Genomic DNA, 27,169 nt, shown 5'->3' on the forward strand with positions numbered 1-27,169 from the left:
ATGTAAAAATTAGCTAGGTGTGGTAGCGGGCCACCTGTAATCCTGGCTACTTGGGAGGTTGAGGCAGGAGAATCACTTGAACCCGAGAGGCAGAGGTTGCAGTGAGCTGAGATCTTGCCACTGCTCTCCAGCCTGGGCAACAAGAGTGAAACTCTGTCTCAAAAAAAAAAAAAAAAAAATTACAAAGAGAAAGATAGGAACTTGAGAGTGGAGAACACTGGAACATCCCACTTTAAACAGGTGATCAGGGTTAATATCGCCAGGGATAAGATTTATCATCATATACCCCTTGACATGACAGACCAAAAAGGGTACAACATCACCTCTGAAGTATTCCAAAATATGCATAACTTCAATTTAATCATGAGAAAACATCATCCAAACACAAACTGGGGGATATTCCACAAAAGAACTGACCAGTACTCTTAAGATCATAAAAGACAAAGGAAGACTGAGAAATTGTCATGGATTGGAAGTCTAAGGAGACATAAAAACAAAATGCAATGTGGCACTGGGTGCTGGAACAGAAAAAAAGGCATTGGTGAAAAAAATAGGGAAATATGAATAAAGTCTGAAGTTTAGTTAATAACATTGCACCAATGTTAATTTCCTGGTTTTGGTAATTATATTATGATTGTATAAGATGTTAGCATTAGAGGAAGCTTGGTGTGTATCGGAACTCTCTGTACCATTTTTGCGACTTTTCCATTAGTCTAAAATTATTTCAAGATAAAAGTTAAAAAATAAAACAATTACAACATTAATGTAAAAGAAAAAACAACATGTGCCTATTCCACATAACTAGGGAGGCAAGCCCTCTCTGGAAGGCACTGGATCTTTGTAGATATGTGCAAACCACAAGTAACTCAACGACTGAGTGGAAAACCACTAGGGTCTGAAATGGCGAATTTAACCTGTCTTTGCTGAAATCTGAGAACACATTATAGACAAAATCCACTGGATCTTCACATAGCCAACATGCCGGTTCCAAATGTGTCAGTTTCTCTTTTCTGACAAAATGATGATAGTGGCAATCCCTTCCAGCAGAGCTGTGGCCTTCTTTGAATGCTGGGGATGGCATCTGAGTTAATAAAGATGTGTAGAGAAGAAGGAATGCCTTTCCTCTCCACAGTGTCCCCACCACCCCCCGCCCCCGGCCCATGCGCAGTCATCTTGTGCTTCCTGACACTTCCCAGGCTTGTGAACAACCAAGTGGCTTCGTTTGTTGGTTAATGGGGAAAGGGGAAAACTGCCTTGATATTTGTTTGGCAGAAGCCTAGAGAATCTAAACTGAAACCTTTCACCCAGGGATATGGCATTTAATTCTTGATGAGATTATCAAACATTTCATTTCTAACCTTAAAATTTTTCAGAATCTGTGCTCAACCAGACAGACAATTGAAAGGTTCCATAGGGGTAATTAGGCCTATGTTTAGTACAGTTCTGAAGGCTGATGGCAACCTGAAATTACGTTACCTGATAAATTCATTCCAAAAAAGTTAGATTTCACGTCATGACACTTCAATTACACATTTAAAATGAGTATTTAATATATATTTAATTTGATAATTATTACATGCTAATTAGGTGTAATAGTTTCATAGAAAATATATCTTCTCTGGGTTTAATTACCACATTGCAGAAACATCAAAATGAGGCTTAATTCATGTGTTTTAATCATCTTTTACCAATTAAAATACAATAAGTATGGAAACAGCAAGCATCTCTGACTCTAATAAAAAAAGAATTATATATTTCGTATTAAGCTTCTACATGTATTTCTTACATTTCTTGTGTATCACATATCTATGGTAGAGGTTAAAAATGATTTGTCTACGGGGCCATTCTCTTCCTTAAAATGAGATCCACAAATTTTCTTGTCAGAAATGTATAATGTTAAGTGAAAAAGCAAGCCCAGACAACTCCATTCTATATGCCATTTCATATAAAGCTCAAAAACAAGCAAGATTAACCAGTTTATTGTTAAGATATGCATACATTTGTGATAAAACTCCTTTTAAATGCCAAAGGATGATGAGCCCCAACTTCAGGAGAGTGATGACCCCAAGGGCGAGGCAGGATGGAACATGGAAGGAACACACTGATAGTTAGAAATGCTCTGGTTCTGGGGCTGGGGGCTAGGCTTATAGGTATTTGTTGTATCACTGAGCTCTACAACATAAACATATGCTACATATATTCTCATTTCAAAAATACTAAAGGAAAAAAGAAAAAAATGCATATTTCCATTTGAAATGTTGTCTATTGCTGTGACCAACAGTTAGGAAACATACTTTATCATTTACATATATTGATTTATTGTTAAAAGTTATATTTGCAGTCTAATATTATATCTAGAAAAGATATAGTGAGCTTTTTATATTATGCATGTTAAAAAAAACTATCAGTTGCCAAGAATGATGTCAAATTTCAGCTCTTGGCCAACTTCTTGGCCAATTGGATTCTACTTCTGAGACATGTAAAACTATTTATCTTGCATAAAAATCTGGCAACTGCATTAAACACTTCTTCTATTCGTACTGATGTATTAGGTACCCCTAGCAACCTAATAAACACAAAATAACCTTAAAGATTGCCTTGAAAAAAATCAGCTGACTCCATCATTATGGACATTGTTGTAATGAGACCTATAAAATGCAGATGACTGATTTAAAACCAGCATCTATAGCCTTTTGTTTTAATAAATGCAACAGACAATGAACATATGGAAACTGATCCTATTTGGCCGATATACAACTGCTTCACAATTTGAAGTATCCAGTGATTTCTTGTTCAATAATAATTTCATCCACGTTATTTGTATTCAACCCACTCTCTTCTTTTAACTGTCACTTTAAGCAAGTAGACGCTCCAACCGCTGGGTGCCACTCAATGGGTTTGCAGCAGAGGAAGTAAGAGTGACTCAGAACAGAGGAGTGCCTTGTAAATCAGCCACATGCAGCACTGAGACATCCATCAGGGCGGTGTGCCCTTTCCCCACTGCTGCAGTCATGAAGTCATGGGCCTGCCAAGGGGCTAAGATATTATTAAAATAAATCACTGGCCTGGAGACTTGTATTTAAATACTAATTAACTCATAAGTAAATGGGAAGGAGCTGACTTGTCTCACCCAGAATGTTGTTTGGAAAAGTTGCTGAAATTACCACTCTGGGTTGAGGCCTCTGCTTTCACAGATGCTGAAACACTCAGAGAATAAGGGGTTGGAGCATACACCTTCGAAGGTCGGGCTTGGATTCTGCTTACAAATCCAAGTTGCAGTTGGCTCAAGGCAGTTTTAGTAGAAGCCTGAACTTTCAAGAATATTAAAGCCTCATTGATTGTTAAGTGAGACAATCAAATACATAAATCCCAGCCACCCACTCTTTGGTTGCTTTCTTTGTCCCTGCACAAAAGCAGCTACGACACTGGGAGAGTCCTCCAGAATAAAAACTTCTTTCAGATTTTCCTCCCCTCTTGCATTTATTCCTTTCCAGGCAGAATCTCACAGAGGCTTGCAAACTCACTGTCTGGAGGGCCAAGACCTACAAACCATCTTAAAATCCTCATTGCACGCTGGGGCCTGTGCAGGCTCCTTTTCCTCACTGGCATGCCGTGGTAACTCAAATCTATCTGAGTAGAGGCTTCCTTGCTCAGCTCTATGCTCTGATGCCAAGTTCTAGCTTCATTTGTTCCATAGATACTGAAGTCTCACTTCTCAAGGATGAAGGTACCTCCAAAAAGCCTGCCCTGGGTATTTAAAGAATTTTCTCCAGAACTCTGAGATTCTTCTTTTTTCATACCACTGAGCTCTAGTAATTCATCCTCCTTGGCTTGGACACATTCTCTCTAGTTTTAGCAGGATCACACTTAGAATGCTGTCTCTGTCCTCAAGATTGCTGGCTCTGGCTTTGAGCAAAGAGCTTTTCCTTGCCCACACATTGTTCTTCCTCATAGTGACAGCTAGAGTGATAACTGGGATTTCAGAGAAGTCCTACACATATATTTGCTTGTCTCATTCATAAAATCCTGAGATACCCACAGATCACGGAATTTACCACAAAATTTGGCTTGTAGAGATTTAGATTTGCATACAGTACCCATGAAGACAACTCATTTTGCTTGTCAAGAAAACAAAGCAAAACACTACACATGAGCTCTATGCTGTCCCTGTTTCCAGTGACCTGCAGACATGTTATTAAAACTCATGGCCTATTAAGTCATTATTTTTTATCCTGCTTATCCAAAGCCATCAGGTAACAAAGCAAAATCTGCAGCCAGCCACATGGCCACAGGCCCAGCTGGAATACGTTCATTGACCCTGGCCTGTGGTTCTGGCTTTCCTCCTATGGGGATGGAGACACCACCGTGAGCAGCGATTCTAGAAGGGCCTGTTAAGGACATCTTCCACAATTCTGTTCCCTCTCCTGCATCCAGCTGAGAAAGTGTGTTTCTTCAGGGGAGGGGCGCCCTTAACAAGTTAAAGGGCAAGACTGGTAAACAAAGGCTGTTTTTCAGCATCCATTACATGCTGGGAGGCTTTGATCGTTGTGTTAGGTAAAGTAGGGTCAGGCTACGCTTCGCCATCACTTACAGGACAGGCACTGTGTCAGGCTGGCCAGCCCAGCCTGGTGTCTGAAGCTTTCTCGGAGGGAGAGACTGGAAAAAAAACACGCTGGGACTGGTCTTCTTTGCCTGCTGTCTGGCTTCAAATTAGGGCTCAAGAATGTGTGTGTCTACCCTCTGCTCAGCCTGGGAGCAGAAAGGTGAGTCCCTTCACCACTGCAGGTTCCAGACAGCTGCCAGCAAACCCCTGTGACACAGCTTCCTTCCTCACTTAAAGGGAATTTGCTGTAACTCCCTTTGGATAGAATTCTGCTGTGCTACAGATAACTGTGTTGTTGCTCAGCCACTTTGCTATTCTAAATGCTTCTTTCTCATTATGGGACTCATTTTGGCTTCACCCTTAATGAGGAGGGATTGACACATTTATCAACTATTACAGAAGTGATGATGCTGAGAAGATTTAAATACAGCCTTATAAAGAACGTTGAGGCACTAAGCAGGTGCTGTGTGTGTATTTGCACACAAGTGTGTGCGCACACATTTCTGTCTCCCTGTATCTTTTCCTCTCCATCTGTCTTTCTTGTTTGTATAAGATCATACACACTGGCAACCCTCATATTATTTATTTACTGCAGAGGAAAGGAATTCCACAACAGCCTCAGGAAAAAAAAAAAAGTCTTGTTTCTAGTGTGGAAAATGATTGAGAAGATACGGATTTAGAAAATAAGGTATGAAAAGCCATATTTGAAATATTTCTTGAGGGGCAAAAAAGCATCTGCCTTGTTTTGAACTGAAAACTGTTTTCTACTCTAGAGCCTCATGTTTCCACCTTCATCAGCCTTCCTGCCCTAGGAGCCTAAGAAATGTCTGGGAACCAATAACGTTTTCTCAGGGGATTTCATTACTGAAAGGGCTCATTAGGAAAGACATTAAAATACGAATTACCTCATAAACTATTTAGCTGTGTACCCAGTGGGAGTGTGCTTATTAGGGCCTGAGCTTTTCACAAATAGAGCTAATCAATTAAGCTTCATTAGAAACTGAAGGGGTCTCAAACAGAATGGATAAGAGAGGGACCATCTGCAAAAGGACTTGATAGGAAGAAACCATCGCCTCTAACAACTGCTAAAGTTAATTATCAGCTTCTGGGTAGAGAAGATAATTCAAATCTTCCTGTCTTTGGACAGAATCTCTTAAGGTTCATTAGTTCCTAAGACAGTGCTTCTCACAACTTAATGTGCTTGCGAACTACCTGAGAATCTTATTAAAAAGCAGGTCTGAGGTGGGGCCAGGGATTCTGCATTCCTAAAGGGCTCCCCAGTGGTGCTGTGGGTCAAGGGACCCCACTTCGAGCAGCAAGGCCTTAGATTATTAAAATTTAGCTGCAAGTAGCCTTTGTGGTATTAAAACGAGCCTCTACAGACTAATGCCATGTTGAACTTATAACTTTTCTTGATGCTCTACATAGAGTGAGAGAATGAGAAAGTCACAGGCACACTGACCTTATAACCAAAATTTCTTTCTCTCCACGTCACTAGAGAATTCATTTTTGCTAATATTAAAGGTGCAACTTTCATGTAATACTAAAAAGGGGGGCTCATTGCAAAACTAGCTTTGTACCTCCTTAGAGATCAACTTCTAAACGAAATTCTAGGGTGCATTTTGAATAGTCAGATGGAAGGGTAGAGGTGGCTTTATTTTCCCCTCAGAATGAGAAAATATTTCATCAGTTTCTGCAAATTTATGTCAAGGCACTGAGCTGAGGACAGTGAGTAGAAGCATTGATCTGGACTTCCTCCAGGAGGGCTTGAGCAGGTTCTTGGAGGAAGTGCATGTTCTTAGGCAAAAGCAGGGAGCCAGAGCACTAAAATGTTCATCCTGAAAGCCTGGGACTTAGCTGTCCTAGCTGGTCTCTTAGAAAACAGCAGCATTCACTGCCTCACTAATCACACCACTTCTGGAAAGAAAACAGCATTGCCTCCATGGTCAGATCAATGACTGCTGGGGGTAAGAAGGAAAGCTCTCTCCTGTCTAGACAGCTCCGGCCTGTTGCTAGAACAGCAGCATGTTCCAGAGGTGTGGATCATCTGCTCTAGGTCTTGGGGTTCCGCTCTGTAATAGCAGAATGGGTTTCTAAAGTTCACCGCCACAGCCACTGGCAGAGATGAGGTGCATCTGCGCCTGCTCCGTTCTCAGAATAGAGCTGGACACTTCTGAGAGGATCATATCACTGACACAGTGCCAAAGACCTCAGCATATTCTGAGCCTGGCTATGGATTCACAAATCAAGGCATGGAATCCCTTCCCAAATCCTGGGCTGTCCTCTAGGTCATCATCTAGCATCAAGGCTAAGAATGTGGCCAAATAAAAGCAAGCATGACATTGGGTTACAAATGTAGAGATATGGCACAAGGAGCTCAAAATCGATTCCTGGTTCAGTGGCTGTCACTATTAACAAGGAAATGATTTAGGACACCTTCATATTCCTTCCCCCAGCCCATGTTAACAATCACACTTTCAGTCAACTTCTGAGAACACTTGAATACTAGATGTTTGCCAAAACGTCATTGAAAGAGCGACTACAACTTATGAATACTGTTTGCCTTCCTCTACAGAAGTGCAAGGACCAGGGTGGAGCAAGAGAGATGTCCAGGGCACAAGATTTAAAGAGATATTCATTCTCAGAATCGTGCAAATGCACAGTACACGGTCAGCATGCAGACAGCCAAGAGCAAGCTCTTTCCTATATTTGTACCCTGGGCACCTCTCTTGCCTGCTTTCAGCTTCAGAAATGAACCAGTCTGCAAGCTACAATATTCTCAAGGGAGAGCTCTTCCTGAGAAAGACCAGCCCAACACACTTAGGCTTTACAGATCCTCAGAGAACTCCCACTGGAATTCGAGATTTGATTTTGCAAAGGCAAATCATTGCATCCTGGTTAGAATTTTGTTTAAGATTTTAATATTTAAGCAATCTTCAGTTTAGGAAACTGCTATGGGCTGAATTTTGTTCCTCCCATGCCCCATCTCAAATTCATATGTTGAAATCCTAACTCCGGGACCCCAGTATGTGACTGCATCTGGAGACAGGGCATTTAAAGAGGTAATAAAGGGGGCCGGGCATGGTGGCTCATGCCTGTAATCCCAGAACTTTGGGAGGCCGAGGCGGGTGGATCACCTGAGGTCAAGAGATCGAGACCACCCTGGCCAACACGGTGAAACCCTGTCTCTACTAAAAATACAAAAATTATCAGGTTGTGGTGGTGTGTACCTGTAATCCCAGCTACTCGGGAGGCTGAGGCACGAGAATCGCTTGAACCTGGGAGGCGGAGGCTGCAGTGAGCTGAGATCGTGTCACTGCATTCCAGCCTGGCAACAAAGCAAGACTCCGTCTCAAAAAAAAAACAAAAAAAAAGAGGTAATAAAGGTAAAATGAGAGGTCATACGGATGGGCCCTAATCTAATACGACTGGTGTCCTCATAAGAAAAGGAGATTAGGACACAGACACAGCAGAGAATAAAGACTACGTAAGGACACAGGGGGAAGTTGGCCATCTACAAGCCAAGGAGAGAGGCCTGAAATAGATTCTTCCCCGCACAGCCCTCTGAAGGAATCACCCCACTGACACCTTGATCTTGGATTTCCACCCTCCAGAATTGTGAGACTGTAGAAATGAATTTCTGTGGTTTAAGCTACTCAGTCTGTGGTGTGTTGTTGGGATATGGCTAACAAACCAATACAGAAACAAACAGTTTCCTAAGTTTTTTTTTTCTTTCTTTTTTATTTTTTGAAACAGGGTCTCACTCTGATGCCAGGCTAGAGTGTAGTGGTGCAATCACAGCTAACTGCAGCCTTGACTTCCTGGGTCCCGAGTAGCTGAGACTACAGGTGCACACCACTATACCCAGCTAATTTTTGTATTTTTTGTAGAGATGAGGTTTCACCAGGTTGCCCAGGCTGGTCTCAAACTCCTGGCCTCAAGCAATCCTTCTATCTTAGCCTCCCAAAGTGCAGGGATTACAGGCGTGAGCCACTGCACTCAGACAGAGACAAATAATTTTCTAAGTTTTCTAATGTCCACTTCCCTGGGTTTCCTCCCCGCCATGTTTTGGCAAAAAACAGCCTTGAATCACCATGGACAATGAGCTATAGCACCTTAAGGCCTGCGCTGTCATCCAGGTCTCAACACTTGATTAGTAAAAGCAAAATAAGCTGGGCACGGTGGCTCACGCCTGTAATTCCAGCACTTTGGGAGGCCAAGGCGGGCGGATCACTTGAGGTCAGGAGTTCAAGACCAGCCTGACTAACATGGTGAAATCCTGTTTCTACTAAAAATACAAAAAATTAGCTGGGCATGGTGGTGCGCACCTGTAATCCCAGCTACTCAGGAGTCTGAAGCAGGAGAATCGCTTGAATCTGGGAGGTAGAGGCTGCAGTGAGCCGAGATCACACCATTGCACTCCACCTTGGGCAACGAGAGTGAAACTCCATCTCAAAAGAAAAAAAAAAGCAAAATAAGAAAAAGCAACGGTGTGTGATACTACTTGAAAATTCCCCAAGTATATCCTGAGAGGTGAATGAGGATTAGTGAGTAACTTATGTTTTAAGAAATCATGAATACAATTTCTAGGTGGACAAAAATGTCAGACAATGTTGGTGTTAGTAATGATGAGGAGGAGATGAAGGGTTTGCTCATTTTCTTTTTTTTTTTTTTTTTTTTTTTTTGAGACGGAGTCTTGCTCTGTTGCCCAGGCTGGAGTGCAGTGGTGCGATCTCGGCTCACTGCAAGCTCCACCTCCCGGGTTCACGCCATTCTCCTGCCTCAGCCTCCTGAGTAGCTGGGACTACAGGCACCTGCCACCACGCCCGGCTAATTTTTTGTATTTTTAGTAGAGACGGGGTTTCACCATGTTAGCCAGGATGGTCTCTATCTCCCGACCTCATGATCCACCCGCCTCGGCCTCCCAAAGTGCTGGGATTATAGGCGTGAGCCATCGCACCCGGCCGGGTTTGCTCATTTTCTAATATGAAGTAAGAATATAGAATTGCTTCAATTAGTTCAGCCCTTGCAGTGGGTAGATTTAATCCTTCTGTAGGTCATTTCCATCACTCCCATCTCTGGTTTCAATGGTAATAAGAATCAATTACTCAGACATCAAAAAGTCACAATATGTAAATCAAATGTGAGAACACCACACTATGGATTTTTTTTTTTTTTTTTTTTTTGAGAGGGAATCTCACTCTGTCCCTCAGGCTGGAGTGCAGTGGTGTGATCTCTGCTCACTGCAATCTTCGCCTCCCGGGTTCAGGCAATTCTTCTGCCTCCACCTCCCGAGTAGCTGGGACTACAGGCATGCACCACCACACCTGGCTAATTTTTGTATTTTTAGTAGACAGGGTTTCACCATGTTGGCCAGGCTGCTCTTGACTCCTGACCTCATGATCCACCTGCATTGGCCTCCCAAAGTGCTGGGATTACAGGTGTGAGCCACTGTGCCTGGCTCACATTATGGCTATATTTAAGGGCTATGAAATGGATATATCTTGGCTGGTGGGAGATCCGTGCCCTTGCTAAACAATGAATCCAAGGGATATTAATTTTGATTGTCATATGATCATCATTCCTCTGGTTTCGAAATCCAGTAATGGTGCAGAACAGTCATGACGAAGATTATGGTAATAAAAGAAGAGAAAGTTCAAAACGTACTTAATTGTTGGTATTGAGCTATCTCAAAGGAAAGAAACACATCTTGGCTGATAAACATTCACTCTACAAAGGACTCTTCCAGGGATGGTTTCAGAGATAGAATGCAGTCAGAGAGAGATGTGTTTCCTTTCTTTCTCCCTGAAGTCCAGGTGGCTGCCTCAGCAAATAAAAAGTGTTGTCCTCAGGGACGGCAGGGTGGGGGTGGCCCGGGTGGATTTCTGTCCCGTACTACTCCATTCTTCCCTCAACAGATGGAGGGAGGCTCTTTCAGATACATTATGGAATAAAAGGCTTTTGTGGGCAGCCCTGGGAAAGTAACCATCTCTGACATTTCTTGTGAGGAAAACTGTGTTTTGAGTTCTGAATGACTGACTTTTAAACACACTTTGGGAACACCACCCATGAGTGCGCATGGAGGCCTGTTTTTAATGGAAGTGTTTGTGGAAGATCCACCTTGGAATTCCAGGGGAAGCATTGTAAAACCTCCTGAACTGTGCTCAATTCCACAACATTTTTGGTAACTCAACAACCTTTAGTCAAGTAGAAATCAGTTAATTTAAAAAGTTTGTAAAAAAAATAAAAAAATCCCTGCATGGCCAGGTAATATGTTCATAATGTATTATTGGTCCTGAGAAACTAAAAACATATTATCCAGATAGAATATGTCCTTTTGATTTTTTTTGCCTGAATAAATATCCAACTACATTTAATTAAATTTTTAAAGTCACATATCAAGTAACAATGAAAAAAATAAAATTTCCTTTTTCTTTCAAACAATTCATGCCATCTTTCTAATCACCTTTTTATTTTTCAAAGAGTTGCATGAGTTTAAACAGAAGGATTTTTCTACTGAAAAAGAACAAAGACGCAAACCTTGGTTACTCCATTTCAGAGGAGATTTTAAAGAGTGATCTGGAAAACTGTTTTTTCCTTTTTTTCACTCATCATCATGTTACACAGTTTCTAAAGACCTGATCTCAACTTTCCTCTCAGCACAGGCTATAATTTTTTTGCTAAGAAGATCCTTTTCTGTCATTCTCTTGAGTGTTTCTCTTCCTGGATGACTGGGAGAATTCCTTCAAAAGGATTTCTGAGACTGGTGTTTCCCAAACAACCGAGAACATCGTACCCTAGAAATGGAGGACCAAGTGGCTTTTGTGATAAGCGAGACCTCACTTGCACTTTGCAGACACTCCCAGCAGAGGAAAAATACCAAACAGAAAGGGAAAGTGGTCATGGAACAGATTCTGCTCCCAAGAAATCGGGGAATAAATGGCCAGGGATGAGTTTCATAAGACCTGAATTATACAATTCAGAGAACAAAATTCATAAATTTATATAGTTGTTTACCGACAATTTCATTCGATCTGCCCAAGTTAGCTACCCCGTAGTTCACCTAGTTTCCTAGTTCCCTCACCTATTGGTGCATAAAAGCTGCTTTCACACATGTCTCCAGTTTCCATCCTACATATCAGCCAGTGATTTGCATAATCCTTAAACCCCCACCCCCATTCCTTTTTTCAGCCACCTAATGCAAACAAGATCTGGCTCAGGCTTCCCTAAACTAATCCACGGAACACCATTTAGAAGGGAGACTATTCCGTGTAAGTTGGCACGGCCGAATGAGATCTCTATTGTATAAGGGGCAGTCCTAGTAGAAAGACATTAATGAATATGCCAGTGGGGAGAGCCTCAGCTTCCCAGTTGCTTGCTGGACCCTAAAGCTGTAAGAACTTTGTGAAACTTGAATGTTTCTTTTTTTAACCAAGGTAAGGAATTTAATGCCACTGCCCTGTCTGAATCCTTACAGCTCATCAAGACCCAAGTCATAAACAACAACTTCAGGAAGAATGAAGCCTAGCCTGAGCCTCCCTCCAAATTCTCCTTTTCCCCACTCACTGCTTCACACTTGAACTAACCAGTCTGTCCTCTACACTCGAATATGCTTTTTTGGTAACATTTTATGACCCCTACCTTGCCCATAAAAATGTAAGTTCTTTAGAGGCTGAGACTGTGTTTAAACATCTTTGCAAAACCCGCAGCTTGTTAGCACAAATAATAAATGCTTCTTGAATAAATACATACGTTTTTTAAAATAACTTGTTATTTTAAAACAGTTATTTAATGCTGTTTTTCCCTAGCGTCTCCAGGTTTCAGCTCACTCTTTGTATTCTCCCTCCAAAAACCCTCCCCTCTCACCTTTCAGATCTGCTGAGACCAGCGCTACTGAATAGACACGATGGAAATGTTCCTTATCTATGCGGGCCCATATGCTAGCCTCTGACCTCATGTAGTTATTGAGCGCTTGAAATGTGGATAGTGGAACTCATAATTGATTTTTAAATTTTATTTTATCTTCATGTATTTAAAACTTACCTAGCCACATGTAGCCACTAGGCTACTGTACTGAAGAGCACAGGACCTTGACTCATCTGAGAAGTCTTGCTGAAGAACCACTCTAGACACCTCCCAGCCATCAGTATGAAGGTAGATTAGGTGCTTACCTTGTACTTGACTTTATCATAATATTTATCACAACATACTTAGTTTTCTGTTTATTTACCTGATTTTTTTATTGGACTGTAAGTTCTTGAGTCTTAAGTTATAGCTTATTTACCATTGTATCTCTGAGAACCAAGTGTAATACTGGTATTTTAAAAGTGCTCCATAAATATTTCGGGAGGAAAAGGATGAATGAATGAACCGATTGCTCAGTGGACGGCTAGAGACATTTTTTAATATATAAGAAATCTACAAAACAGACCTGTTGGAACAGTGAGCTGGGAACTAAGAGGTGAATGGTGGTGATGTGACAAATTATCTTTGCCTAAGGAGCGTACGCAGTTCTTTAGCTTATCTTTCCTCACAAGCTCAGGCCCTGTCTTCTGCTTCACTGGAACACAGGAACAACTCGCTTGTAGACTCTCTGGTCATTAAGCCATGACTTTGTCCAGACTTGCCCTTTAAGAAAATTCCCAGGAGATAAAGTTCACTGCAATGATGGAGTGAGATAAACATGCTTTTTGCTGTGATCCCATGTTCTCACATACCCCATACTGGTCTACCAAACAGCTGAACTCATTCATCAGATTTGAAAATAATCAGGTTTTTTACACTCTGTTATCATGGGTACGGTTGTTCCAGAGCGTGTGTTGGCAAAGAGCCTACTGAACCATGTCCCGGAGACCGAACCACATCCATCCAAGGACCTGGGGAGTTCTTGCTCCTTTGCTAGCATTTATTCCAAGTACACTTGCAAAGCGTAAGGGAAACTCTTATGCAAACCAAAAATGATCCTAGGTGTTTAGGAAAAAATAATGCCAAAAGTTGGCATGGCACGATTCATGTCATTTTAGGGTACCTAGATAATTAAGTCTCAGGGCTAGACGTATTCCAAATATTTGGATAATTCAAAGTAATTTGCACAGACATAGTAAAAATCTATTTTAGGTGGTGGAATTTAATATATATTTCTTGGTGAGCCTTTAGTCTTCTGTGCAATTTTAGCCCTAATATTTTAACATTAAAAGGTTTAATGTTATAAAGTGTTTTTGTACTTATAAGCTTGTGAACTAACAAACCATAAAACAATAACATGTGTTTACAATTTGAAAATATACTGCACTGAGCTCTGTTTTCTAAAATAAATTTTGAACTATTTGTAAAAAATCTTAAAAGTCATATTTACTTTTTCATATTTCAATTAATTAATTGGTGAATTCAATGTAACAGCTGTATAACTCCCATGAGTTTCTCTATCCAAGTCTCTACAAAGGATATGGTAACTAAGTCCATTAATCAAAGCTAGGAGTTGAATGCTAGAACTGATTTTTACCATATCTTTGCTGAATGATCTAAAGTAAGTTACTTAATCTCTCTTAATCTCAGTTTTCTCCTTCCTGAGACTATGCACCTTGAACAAGTATGTTTTAAACCATATGAATTAAACCAGTAAAAGAAACAGAAGTATCCTTTGAAACAGGAGTTAAAAATATTATATATATGTGTGTGTGTATATATATATGTGTATATATACATATACGTATATATACACATATATACGTATATATATACATATACGTATATATACGCGTATACGTGTATATATATACACGTATATATACGTATATACAGAGAGAGAGAGAGAGAGAGAGAGAAATTACTATGTGCTAAATGATTTCTCTGTTTCCTCATTTAATCTTTAAAAATTATCCCCATTTTGTCAATGGGGAAATGAGGAACAGAGGGGTGAAGAAACCAGGAGGTGCAGCTAGATCTGAAGCTAGGTAGTCTGATTCCTTGTTTTTGTTTTCAATCAATGCCTCACCTTGCTTCTTCAAAAGAACAACAACAACAAAAAATTTTATTCTTAATTCCAACTGAGAGCTGTGGTTTCCCTGAAAAGGTAGCCTATTGTCTATGTGAAAGGTATGAAAACATTTCCTAGTTCTTAAAATATGAGCTAGTGGTCATTATTAACATTATTGTTAATGATACAGAGACTTGGTATTTTCCAATTTAACATTCAAGATTTCAAATATTAAAAAATAACCCCCAAATTCCATGACCTATAGTGATTTGAGCTTCCACTGGGGTATAGATTTGAGCTGCATTTGCTCCACAGGTCTGGGTGGGAACAGGATGATCAGCCTGGCTCTCCATCTGGGGTCAGGATTACAATGTGGTTGTGTTCCCCACTTGTTGCCCTGGGTTCAGGGAAATGATGTGCTCCATGCATGGTTCTAGGGATTCATAACATGGCCAGGAAAAACCCACAGAGGAACATCAGGGGCCTACTGTTAAAAAAAAAAAAAAAAAAAAAAAAAAAAGAGAGAGAGAGAGAGCCTAAGTACATAGTTGACATGGATAATAAATATTTGCTGGCTAATTGTCACTGCTTCCATGTGTCCACACCTCCTGAAATCCAGTCACCATGTTGCTTTAAGGTAACCAAAGCAAAGACAGCATGGAAGGGTCAGCTAGTCCTCTAGGGTTACTAAGAATGTGAGATTTGAAACCAGAGCTGGGTTCAAATCCTTGGTTGGCCACTTGCTGGCTAAATGATCCCAGGCACTGTCCCAGGCACTGTCCCCTGTACATCAGTTCATTTGTCTACAAAAATGAGGACACCCACCTCATAGGAGAGTGAGATAATTAAAGAAGATAGTATACGTACGTGCACAGAGTGCTTTGTGTGGGGTTGGGCGCAGTGGCTCACGCCTGTAATCCCAGCACTTTGGGAGGCTGAGGCGGGCGGATCACCTGAGGTCGGGAGTTCGAGACCAGCCTGACCAACATGGAGAAACCCTGTCTTTACAAAAAATACAAAATTAGTCGGGCGTGGTGGCGCATGCCTGTAATCCCAGATACTCGGGAGGCTGAGGCAGAAGAAATGCTTGAACCTGGGAGGCGGAGGTTGCAGTGAGCCGAGATCACACCACTGTACTCCAGCCTGGGCAACAAGAGCGAAACTCTGTCTCAAAACAAAACAAAACAAACAAACAAAAAACCATATAGTGCTTTGTGTGTAGTTCCTTGTTGACTCCTTACCACATAGCAAGCACACAGGGCCAGGTGTTGGGGCTCATGCCTGTAATCCCAGAGCTTTAGGAGGCCCAGATGTGAGGATCGCTTGAGGCCAGGAGTTTGAGACTGGTCAACATGGCGAGACCCTGTCTCTGTCAAAAATTTAAAAATAGCTGGGCAGGGTGGCATCTGCCTGTAGTCCCAGCTACTTGGGAAGCTGAGGTGGGAGAATCGCTTGAGCCCAAGAATTTGAGGCAGCCGTGAGCTATGATTCTACCACTGCACTCCAGCAGGGATAACAGAACAAAATTCCATTAAAAAAAAAAGAGAGAGAGGAAGCACACAGTAATATGGCCCATGATTACCACTCAGTGCATGTTTAATACTATTATATAATTAGTTTGTCATATTTATTCATTTGATAAATAGATATTTTCTAGCAACTATATGCCAGGTATTCAGATCCCTCCCCCTCAGGGAGCCTAGACACTAGTAAGGAGGTTACAACCTGGTTAACAGAGGACTCACTCAACTTTAAAATAATACTCCATTAATAACACTTATACTCCTTATATTTTCTGTTTAACTTTCTTGCTTGAGAATGGAGTCAGCAACACTTACCCACCCAATGATAATGATAAAGTTTAACTAACATAAATCTATATACTTACATAGTGACTGAGGAAATAAAAACAGCCAGAGATTGATTTGTCATAAATGGGATAAGAGCAGGAGCCCTGTAATCCTACCTCAGAACATTGTGAATGACACAAACACATCTCTGATTTATTTCAGATACTTAGGCATATATTTAAATAATCAAAGGCTTGGTTAGATAAACACAGAAAATGTGGAAGAGGCACAGTAATAATCCTGGAGAAGCCAATATTTTTGTATCACATAAGTGGTATAACTATAAAAATCGGAAAGCTTAAGATTAGAATAAAAACAAATCTCTAAACACTGCTTCCAAGCAAAAAAAGTAATACAAAACAAACAAAAAATCCACACACAAAAAAACAAAAAAAGATTAAGTGTATTTTAAATTATGCATTTAGTCTTAGAGAATGAAAGTATAACTAGTAAAGTAAGGTGGTGAAGCTGGTTAATTAGTAAGAATTTTCAAAATGCAGCAGAGGAAGGACAATTTGCTCTATTACTAGTTCCCTGGATTCTGGTACTGACCACAAGTAAGAAAAATCACCTTCACCTTAAAGTAATTTATCAAAGAATAAAATCAAGCGGCCAAAAAATATTTAAGACAACTTTCAACATTACCTATAATGTAAGAAATGCAAACAAAAATTGGGAAAATCTTGCTTAAAATGATGTTAAATATTTCTGAAAATGCTGTGAGATGAACATCCTCCTCGTTATAGAAATAAATACAATTTAGTATAAATTTTAAGAAATTTGGAAGGGTTATAATGTTTATTCCCTTTGACCTGTTAATCCTAATTCTGCAAATCTATCCTAAGGAACTAAGTAAAGATGTAATTAGTTTCAGATTTTTTTTATCTTTCTAATTTTTATAGTCAAAGGACTATTTCTAGTAGAGAAAATTCAAATATCCAGAAATAGAAATGAGGAAATAGTTAAATTTTTAAGTGATACCCCATAAGATAAATTAGATAATTATTAAAATGTTTTCAAAAGACACTTGATAGGAAAAAATACTCATAACATTTTTAAAAGCATGATATAAACTGTATATTTAGTACCCAATTTTGATGTATTACATATATGAACAGAGAAAAAAGGCAAAGGAAATTTTCATTTTAACATATTTCTTTGCCTCTCTGTATTAAAGGCAAAAAGTTTAGTTTACACCTATGTGTTCGGATCAAAACTATATTGGAATCCATTAACCTGGTTTTTTTGTTTGTTATTTTATTTTATTTATTTTTTAATACTGAAGCCTTGGGCCTGCAGCAAGGGGATTTCAGTACTAAAGTGCTAAAGCATTTGATATAAGGCTACCACACCTTCAGATGGTGCCACACCAGGGGTCAGGAGGCCTCACGCAGGGCTTCTCTGCAGAGCTTCACTTGACGGTGGCTGGCAGAGCCCCCAGGTACCAACGTAGAGATCTGGGGAATTTGGGGTAGAATTCACACCTGTTCAGTGTCTCTCTCCCACCTACTTATCACAGGTCCTTGAATTCTATCATTACGATTAAATGGTAGAATTAAATTATGATTTCAGTCTTATCTTCTCCCTGGAACTTAAAAAGTAGCCCACAGTGTGGGATGACATATTAAATCACAGTAACACCATCTCAATTAGTTTATCAGACTTTTCTTCCTTCATTCTATCAGCAAGTGTTTACTGGGCACCTAGCAAGTACAGGAGAGATGGCAAACTGGGGACATGGAGCTGAATCAAACTGGCCCCAGCTCTCATGGAGCTTGCAGGCTGGCGGCGAGGCAGGTCCATGGACAATGACAACACAGTAAAGCTCCATGAGGAAGAGACAAACAGTGCAAGTGGAGTCTGTCCTAGAAGAAGGCATGGCTCCTGCCCACCTGGGGAAGGCAAGACGACTTCACAGGAAAGGTACATTTGAGCTGAGTCTTGACAAAAGGAGTGGAGTTTGCAGCAGCAAACAGGGATTGTATGCAAGTCTAGGCAGGGCAGCCAGAGCCAGCAAGAAGCCCTCAGGAAAATGCCGGGCTCCTGAGAGGGGCTCCTGGAGCAAGATCATGGTGTGCAGAGATAAGTGGAGGAGAAGGGGCTGGCAGGAACACTGGACCAAACTGAGGCTCAGGTACCTTGGAAACATGGGTGCGGCATGTTCCTATGCAAGGTGCCAAAAGGGAGAAGGAAGTTCCAGAAAAGGGTGCATGTGAAACACTTTACCAGCTCTGAAATTCTACCCAAGTGTGCTCCTTACACCTCAGATCCTGGCTCTGTTTTGAAATCAAGGTTACTGACTTGGATCTCTGGTTGCTCTTTTAATCTCTGGAATACAAAGCCACAGCTGGATTAAAATCTCATCCTCCTTGAACACTTCTGTCCTGGGGACTGTGTATACAGTTTTGAAATAAAAATAATTGAGGCATGCCTTTATTGTCTGGGACCTAAGTATCCTGCGAAGCTAATGATTCATCTTATTCATACTACAGCAATACAACAATCATTTAGTACAATTCAGCTTCTCAAACAAGTGATAAAAAGACAATTTTAAAAGGATATCAAAAAGGAAAACATACTCTTTGTAGTTTAAACTTCAAGATTGGATTCTTGGGTTTTAAGAAAAAAAAAAAAAACCCTAAACCTTTAGGAAAACTTTGCCTCCTCTGTCTACCTGAATGCCCCACCTTCCATCCCTATCAAGGCACAAATTTCCAGATAGATCTTCTGTGCTTCCCACAAAAAAAAAAAAAAGCAAGACAGAGTCATCATCCCAAAGTGCAAAGTAAACTTTCATTATTAACTGTGCTGGCAAAAATCTTGGAAGTGTAAGCTACAAACATTCCAAGAAAATGACCAAAATATATCTCTGCAAAGCAGAACTTCCCTGTAACAAGATTGTTAAATTTCCTTTTTTTCCCCTGGCTTTTCTGACACAGCTGAACTTATTCGCACAATGTTCCAAAGCAGACAGGGACACACGCGTGCTCACATGTCCACAAATACACAAGAAAGAGGCTCTTGAAAACTTTGTCTGAGAGGGGGTGTTCTGATCCAAACCATATGCAGTTTTTTTTTGCCCAGATGCATCTGAATTCAGGCTCAGGAACATTAAACAAACATAAAAACAAGACCCAGCAATGCGCGTGCTGGGCTGGGTGACAGAGGCAGCTAGCAAATATTGGGATTGTATTTCACCAGTTGCCGTGGTTACCAAAACAGGGTGGATACTGGCAGAAAGAGAAAGAAATAAAACTGAGAAGACAATGAGTCCTAGGAGAATGTCTGAGTGTGTGTAGGAGGAGCCGGTTGTGAGGGTGGAGAAGGTAGGGCCCAGAGAAAAGATGGGATAGAAAGGGGCATTTCAAAACCCCTCTGTGCTTGTGCAAGCAGTGGGCTCATTCACCACTCCACACCCAGCATGACGTGGAGCTCTAGAACCCGAGGAAGATCCATGCAGGCACAAAGAAAACAGCGAGAAAACATGGGGATTTGGGTTGGTGACAAGCAAAACCAAGGCATTTTGTACTAGGTGCCAAGGGATGAAATCCTCAGCATGTGTTCATACGCTGGCTGGCAAATAAGCCAAGTCAAGACCACCAAGTCTCTGGAAGAATCATAGAGAATTGAGCCCATTCCTTTGGGCAATTTGATGATCAGCTTCAATTCCCAGTTGACTTAGAAGGGAAAAGCTGATTGGCCTCTTTCACCCCTGTGTACTTTGCTTCAATAACCAAATTGCAGAAAATGCTTCTTAAGCTATCACCTTAGAAAGGTCACTCTCACAGCAACCAGCAGATGACTTTCCCCATCAAACCTTGATAGTATATACAGAGGGAAGTTCAACACACTTGAAGATCAGGAAGCCGGGTTCTAATTCTCCTTCTTCCATTCATTAGCTTCTTGACCTTAGACAAATTATTAACTTGAACTTCAGGCCTTTTTTTCTCAAAAGAAAGGATTTTGCCAAAAGAATCCCTGAACTCCCTTCCTGTTTTGGAATTTGGTGATTCATAGGCAATTAATCATCTCTCAATTCTTGTTTTCAAGACACATAATCAAATGTATATTCTCTTGTATTTGGAGTTCTGATCAGGTCATGGAATACAAACTCTGTAAGAACTTATTCTTTTCTGTAGAAATATAAATAGATGGTTGCTAGCCCTTCTCTTATCAATGAGCTCATAATCTAATCATTTACATTTTATTTTTAAGATGACATGATATATTCCTAAATTAAACTTTCTACAGTTTAAATGGGCAAAGTGGCAATAGCATATAAAAGGTCATACTTCCAGCCAGCAGAAAGGAGATGGGGCTTCTGTTAGCTCTCAGTGTTAGTCTCAAAGTGCTATCGCTTTTAATTCTTTAATAACAATAGCTAAACTCAAATTCAGCACTTGTCTCAGCCAGACAGAGATATAGAGAAGACTCCTTTCCAATATTTAGTTGATGAGGTCTAGAGAGTTTAATAGGCATAAGCAAAGAGGTGGTGGGGCCTGAGCTACTAATTTGAGCCTAATCTTACTTTATACAACTGAGCTTTATTTTTATAAAGGCACGCTTTTATTCAGAATAAGTTACCAAGGGAACGCCAGGGATAGCATGATATAATAGAAACAGGACAAAAATCAAAGAAGACCTGGGCTCAGGTCCTGGTTATGCCACTGAGTGATCCTGGAAAAGCCACTTAACTTCTCTGTGTCTATAAAAGAAGCATAGTAATTTTCCCTGTTGATCCTACAGGGTTGCTATGAAGCCCCAACAATATGATGTACATGGAAGCACTTTGCAATTTGTAAAGTGCTCTACTAATGTAAACTCATAGGATAACAATCCCTACTGCTGGCTAAACATTACAATTAAGGGCTAGAACCAGGAGCCCAGTGCTTGGGTTCACATCCCAGACCATATTTTACCAACTGCGTGCTCTACAACATACCCAACCTCTCAGTTTATTCACTCGTAAAATAAGATGAAGGACAGTATCTGGGCCAAGCGTGGTGGCTCACGCCTGTAATCCTAGCACTTTGGGAGGTTGAAGTGCGAGGATTGCTTGAACCCAGGAGTTCCAAGATGAGCCTAAGCAACATAGGGAGACTCTGTCTCAAAAAAAAAAAAAAAAAAATTATCTGGGTGTGGTGGCGCATCTGCAGTCCTAGTTACTAGCTGCACCACTTAGTACGTGGGAGGATTACTTGAGCCTGGAAGTTTGAGGCTGCAGTGAGCCATGGTTCCTCCACTGCACTTTAGTCTGGTTGATAGAGCAGGATGTCTCAAAAAACAAAAAAAGAAAGAAAAAAGAATATCTACCTCATCAAATTGTTCTAAAAATTGAGAATATATTGCAAGATGCTTAACATAGCTCCTACCACATACATAAGTGCTTGATTCAGGCTGGCAATAACTACTTTCTACCATGGTGTTTTAAGAAGGAAAATCGCTTTTAAGGTGAGACACAGCATACACACAAGTAAGAGTGTAGATTGTTATTGTTGCTGCTGTTGTCATGGAATCTTACGTAATTCCTATTCATCTGCATGGTGGACAGTGGTTTTCACAGCAATGAGGGAGGAGCATTCTGAGAAACGTGGTCATCTTACTTCAGCCCATCACTATCATGTTTTGATCACAGGCTACAGGGTCACATGGCTGCTGGCATGATTCAAAAGTTGATGAGAGCTTCTTTAAAGTCAATAGCACTTCCTTCCTGGTCACAAAGCCTCTGAGAAGCAGACAGCCTATTCATCCATTGCTTTTTATTCCTGGACTTTTAGGAAGTGAAGCTGGGGATGATTAAAGCAAATAGGCAAATCGAAGAACTGCATTTTTCAGGAGTGCCAGAGAGATGTTACCTGGAGACTGTCTTTTCATGTGTATAAGCTTTCCAGGCAACTCCATCTGGAGCCAGGCTCCTCTGTGATTTATCTGTTGGACAGTGGGTGGCCAAGGGGCACCATAGGCAAACAGTTATCCAGCTCGATAATTAGGGAGGGGAAAGGCAAACACAAACACACCCAGGTTGACATTCAAAACAAAGTGGATATGCAACCATGGGTTGCTCACCATACCTCCCTAGTTCTTGTCTGCCAGGCTGTGCAGAGGAAACCACGAGCCAACAGAAGCACTGTTAGTAATGTATCAGTGCAGCTGACAGAGAAATCACAATTCTAGGTAGAAATGTGAAGGCCCAAGCTCAGGGTCCAGTTTTGTGTTTAAAATATGGCTTTATCTCCCTAAATCTTTAGCGGGCCTCGGTGTCCTCACTTGTGAAAAGAGGGAATTGGAGAAGGTTATAACTAAGTAGTCTCCATTTCTAAGATGCCTTGTCTTTCTCATCCTTTTAGCTTCTTTCATTGATTCATTAATGCATGTACTTATGTATCTATTCAATAAATTGCAAACCTAACTATAGACAAGGTATTGACAATAAATGATCAAAATACAGCATGACCAGTCCAACACAATGGAAGAAATGGCATTTAGTATTGATACTCAACTCCAAGGAGGACAATGACATTCCAACTTCTGTTTTCAAAGTAACAGACATACTGCTTTTCTCTCCAGGAAAAAAAAATATGACAGATTTAGGTATTTTTCAAAGAAATCAAATGAAGTCAGCTACTCCTGATAGGCTGATTACTTAGCTTAGAATTCATCTGGATTTATCCCACTTCATCCCACCTTCATCACCTTTGTTAGGGTTGGTTCCTTCCCATTATTTTAATTCAACTCAACTCAACTCAATTAAATTCGTTTCTCATTCATGGGGCCTTTCTCAGCACAAGGAGCTTGCTTGCACGATGCAAAGATTATCTTCAAGGAGCTTTCAATCAATCAAGTGAGAGAGACACAGGTGTAAAATAAGAAAAGTCAAGACAAGAATGTGTTTGGATAAAGAATAGTGAAGCTGTACCAGTTAGTGAGGCTACAGAGTCCTGTTTAAACCAAGGGGGAATGCTGCTAACCACTCTACATCTTTTCCGGGTTATTTGGAGGTATAAACTATCCTTGCCATCCTTGTCTCCCATTTTTATGTAAATATAAATTAACCCAAGGGAATCGGATTTAATCTGCTGGTTACTGACATCTATCTGGTAGCCATATGATATTTTTATCCAAAGGATCAATGTTGTGATCAAAAAGCTTTGTTACTGAAGTCTGAAACTTTAGTCTTTGCTAAGTGGTGTGTCACTGGGCCAGTTTTATTAACCGTTTGTAGCCTCAGTTGCCTCAGCTGTAAAGTGGGGACAATAGGCCAGGCATGGCGGCTCATGCCTATAATCCCAACACTTTGAGAGACTGAGGCAGGAAGATCTCCTGAGGCTAGGAATTTGAGACCAGTCTGGCCAACATAGTGAGATCCTGTCTCAACAACAACAGCAACAAAAAATCTAGCTAGGTGCACACTTGTAATCCTAGCTACTCAGGAGGCTGAGGTGTAAGGATTGCTTCAGCCCAGGAATTCGAGGCTGCAGTGAGCCATAGTCATGCTACTGCACTCCAACCAGGGTGACAGAGTGAGATCCTGCCTCAAACAAACAAACAAACAAACAGGGACAATATCTCTGTTGTGGGGCTATACTGAGGAGAAAATCAGGTCACATCTGTACATATCTTTTTCCTATTATCATTCCTAGTATCAACACTCCCTAGCCTTCACTAACTCTGAATAAACTTAAGGTGAAACCTAGGCAGAGTGCTCAGAGCCCTCCATCATTTTAATCCATCCTATATAGTGGTAGCCACCTCATAGTTAATGAGACACAAGACAGGTGTATGGCCACGTCTCCACCCCTAACCCTCACTGCTTATTTAGCTTCCAAATTGTTACTGGTTTCTTTAAAATAAAAACAAAAACCTCTTTCAAAGCTTAATAGAATTGGTCTAATTCCCATAAATAGAAATGAACACATATCTACATAACTCTGAGAACACCATAACCACATTACTACAAAATCATTTGCATGATGTAGAGACAGGAAATGTGTCCCAGTATGGTTTGCATTTCCCCTACCCCCTCCTTTCCTCCTTTTCCCCTTTGAATGTTAAAAATGTCCACCAGGTATCTATCAGTGAATTTCTTTCTAGCAGATCCCACTTTCATCTAAGACACACATTGCTCCCAGGAATCTAGAAGTTTATGATCTAGAAGGCCTATGATGTTGAGAGGTTAGAAAAACAGAAGGCTCTCAGAGCTCTGAGTCTGCTCTGACCCCCAAAAGAAACGCGGTATGTGCATTGTGAAGCCATGTCTGTTGACTTAATTCTTCAGAAAATGAATCCATAAAATGAAATTATAATTAGCCAGAATTATGATAAAAATAGCTTGGACAGATGTGGCTACAGTACATTGATACTAATGTACATTAAATCAAAATATTTGCACATGTGCTTCTTGATCTAGGATGTCCTAGATTAATGCACTGGAGAACTTGATAAAGGCACTGGGTTTGCTTGCTCTCACAATAGAAATTACTAATTTGGAGCAAAGAAAATAGATGCATTCTAATGGGCAATCACTACTCAGAAAAATTCTAACAAAGTTGCACATTTAAAGCAATCCTGTCTTAAACTTTTGTCCACTTCCAAGACCTCCAAGTTTCACCAGAGATTTAGGATAATGGCTTTTGTCTGTGGCCAACAGGGAGCTTGAAATGGACACTCTGACAGCACTGTCCCCAGGAGAATAAGTCTGCAGTGTTTTGGTGTGGGCAACACCTCCCTTGCAGCTCTCTGGTTACTTCTATGCTCTGGGAACACACCCTGCAGAGTGCATTCATCACAATAGTCCATGTGTGACCTTTGGAAAAGTCCTTGAAAACAGTGAAACAAGAGTTTTAGTTGAAATCTGGAATCCATTCCAGTCTTACACAGGAAGAAAATTAGGCATAGAACAACAAAGCCATAGTTCAGAGAAACCTGGGGAGGCTCTGGCTGACATTAAAATCATGCAAGTTTTTTTTTCCTTCACTACTTTGTATTTCATAAAAGCTTTTCATCTGAGCAGCCCAAAGCTGCTAGAAAATACTATATGGTTAGTATATGGCAATAACTGAATTCTCCAGTAAAAATGCAAGCATAATAAGAACAGAGATGCTGAGTGACATATTCAAATTCACTTAACATTTTTCCAGTGCTATTCTTTCAAACATGAGCAGCCAATGCTACCATTTTTCCCTTCAAATTGATGTATTGGCAATAACAGGGGTAGAGGTGGGAGCTTGGGGCAGAGAATAGCTGTACTCCCTAAGCCCTAACCCTATGATAGAGTTCATTAGCTCAGATGCTGTGGACCTGGAAATATTCATTTTCTTAGAACATGAATCAGCCTCGTGGTGTGCTTACTCAGTAAATTTAACCCAACAAACATTTGTGGGGTAAAACTATTTTTATAAGTACAGACCAGTTCCCTTTGTTTCCAGCTGACATGATTCACTATTCATTTGCCAAATCATATGATTTATTTCATACATATAAATAAGTATAAACCTATACCACCTTTGGAAGCATTTTCCTTCTTTGCCAGCAAGAAGAGAAGAAGGACACTTGTGAGTCAAGCAGTGGCATAAAATCCAGTGACAATCAACTGGCAGAGAAATTCAGTTTGGAATTGTGTTTTAGAATCTACCTAACATCTATCTGGAAGGTCCCTCCAAAAGGTACAGACCCTGAAGCAGATAAGAAGATTCCGAAGTAAACCAGAGGGAGTAACATCTCAGACACTGACCCTGAGTATTTATTCATATACATGAAGAACTTACATTTATTTTTCTTAAGTACTTTCACAGTTCATTTTTTCTTTTCTTTCTTTCTTTCTTTCTTTTTTTTTTTTTTTTTAAGAAAAGATATATGGCATTACTTTGGTCTCCAAAACAGTTGCCAGTTTGAACTTTATTCTGCCAGCAAGTATTTGGTTTGGCTCAGCAGGGCTCAAGTTGAAAAAATATTTGCCGATTCCAAAAAGATTTAACGAGCTTTGCTGCAAATGCTGGTGCCATTTGGCACATCACAGGGACTATGGCACAGCAAAGAGAACTCTCTCGACCACAGATTTTATTTGCCCAAGGTAGCCAACACTGGGAGCTCAGTTGATTCCTCGGGTCAAGAAGCTGCAAGTCAAATGCGTGAAGTTTCCAAGAGAAAGTGACCAAAGCAGGCATGAGAAAACTCTTGCTGACATTGAAAAGGAAGTCACTGGGTCTGACTCCACCCTGCACAGGAACTGATGGCTAACTTTCAGAACTGTCAACAACATCCTCACACCAACCATCAGATACAGTCTCTAATGCTGCCAGTCAGCAGACCAGATTAATCTCCAACTTCTAGCAAAAGCTATCCTTATCCAATATCAGATGCTAGAAAGTTTGCTGCAGTGTATTTTGTAGTCATGTGATACCTTATTAATTGTGGTATGAGCATTAAACTATATGCAAACTAAATGACCTATTTCAAGTAACTCCACTAAATATAATCACCAAGCTTACTTTATATTGCAAAGACAGACACGTATTGCATTGGTTTTCCTAATATTTGGTAGAATATAGATGCATAACTCTATCTGTGATTGGAAAGACTGACCTTACTGCAAACATGTAACATATGTTAAAAATCACTGAAGATTTTCACCTGAAATCATGCCTTTCAGTAAGGGTCACAAGAAAATAAGGCTCTCATCCTATCAAATCAATGTCACTTCTGACAATATAACAGAAAACACAAAACATTTTCATACCAGTG

At 40.5% G+C, this 27,169-nt stretch overlaps 1 protein-coding gene across 4 annotated transcripts in view; it reads right to left on the minus strand.

The window, feature by feature from the left end:
* Positions 1 to 27,169, minus strand: part of CREB5 (cAMP responsive element binding protein 5) — a 415,375-nt gene that overhangs the window by 73,374 nt on the left and 314,832 nt on the right. The window lies entirely within an intron of this gene.

Source organism: Pongo pygmaeus, chromosome 6, assembly GCF_028885625.2.
Source record: "Pongo pygmaeus isolate AG05252 chromosome 6, NHGRI_mPonPyg2-v2.0_pri, whole genome shotgun sequence".
Taxonomy (NCBI): domain Eukaryota; kingdom Metazoa; phylum Chordata; class Mammalia; order Primates; family Hominidae; genus Pongo; species Pongo pygmaeus.